Consider the following 1,732-nt stretch of genomic DNA (forward strand, 5'->3'; position numbering starts at 1 on the left):
CGGCCCGTGACGGGGGCGTGGCTTGCCGGCGGCGGCGCGGGTGGCTGGGTCAGGCTGGGGGCGTGCCCCGATCCCGGCGGCGGCGGCGTGTGGGCTCGGCCCAGATCCGCCGCGGCTGCGGCTCAGGTGCTCTAGGCCCTGGCTCCCCCCAGGTGGTGGCCTGCTCCGGTGGTTTCCCCTGCTGCAGCGCTCCCTAGTGGTGGTGGACCTGCCGGCCCCCGGACGATCCGGCGATGGCAGGTGCCGCGGGCTGTGCTCGGCGGGGATGTGGGCTACCACAGCGTGGTGGTGGCTCATGGCGGTGGTCAGGATCGTCTCACGGCGGCGGCCGGACTTCTTCGGCGTCGGCCCGTTGGTGAGCGGCCTGTGAAGAGCTTCGACCCCTCTTCTCGATGTCCGGGCGCAATCTTCGTCGGTGGGATGGCCCTGTCCCTGCTGCGACCCATCGCTAGTCCCGTGCTCGGGCAGCAGGACTGTGCTTGTCTCGCACCCGGCAGCAGGACCTCCTTGTCTCGCGCTCGGCAGCAGGACCTCCTTGTCTCGCGCCCGGCAGCAGGACCGAGTCCGTCTCGCGCCCGGCAGCAGGGCCGAGCTCGTCTCGCGCCCGGCAGCAGGACCAAGCTAGTCTCGCGCCCGGTGCTGTAGGACGAATCGATGGACTTGTGTGCCCTGGGATCCGATCGTCTCTTCCGTTGAGGTAGCGGCGGGTGTCGGTTGTGGTGGTTCCTAGGTCTTGGATTCCGCGGCGGCGACCCTGGTGGTGGTTGCGCGGTGCTCACGGGCAGAGCCCGTCGCTTGGTGCTGCCCGGTGGTCATGGCCGTGTGGGCGGCGTGGTTGTCAGGGTGCGGCGTTCGATGGCAGTGAGTATTGGTCGGGGTGAAAACCTGCTCTTTCTTCGGACAGACCAGCGGCGGCGTAGCTCGTTCCCTTCTTGAAGGCGTCGTCGCGGCTCTCATTGTCTGTCGTGTGGCTCCGGGGGAAACCTTGATCCTCGGATCAGGCGGTGGCGACGCTCCCGTGTCGTACCCTTCCTGAAGGCACCGTCTTGGAGCCCACGGTTCGTCGGATGCGGCTGCATCTCTTCGTGGTGGCGTGTTCACTGGTGGAGTCCCGGGTGCTCGAGTAGTGCTAGGGGTCGTGTTGCTGCGCTCAGCGCCTATGTATTCCGCCTTGGGTGTGTGCGTGTGTTGTGGTGGTCTGCGTCTGTACCTGGATGTTGTTGGTCATTGCTTTATCTATAAAGCGGGGCGTAAGCCTTTTTCGGTATTAAAACATTGGGGAGACGGTTGGATGTTGGGTTGGGTCCATTGATCGACCAAGCGGTGGAGTGTGGTTTATTACCGTGTGCAGCGCGGATGAATGACGACATGTACTCTCACAATGACCGACTGTGGAGTGGTTGAGTGCATTAATTTGGTTAGCTCGACCAGTGAACTATACCAATCTGACGGTGCTTGTGGTCATGCAGGGCCCCCGTTCAATCACCTTTATTGATGCAATATCCAGAGCTGCATTTTAATGATTAATTTGGTTTACATGAAGACATGTCTTTTGGGTAAATCTACCATGTATTATGTACGGCACGGTGCACCGGTATTCCGCTTCTGTGTTACAAAATATCAACTTTATTATGCAAGTGGCTTTGGCGCATCCAGATCCTATAGCGGAACATGGGTGCGTTGCACCGCTCCCATCTATGGTATTTTGATCCACAAGTGGCGCTACTAGGAA

This window comes from Triticum aestivum, chromosome 3B, assembly GCF_018294505.1.
Source record: "Triticum aestivum cultivar Chinese Spring chromosome 3B, IWGSC CS RefSeq v2.1, whole genome shotgun sequence".
NCBI lineage: Eukaryota > Viridiplantae > Streptophyta > Magnoliopsida > Poales > Poaceae > Triticum > Triticum aestivum.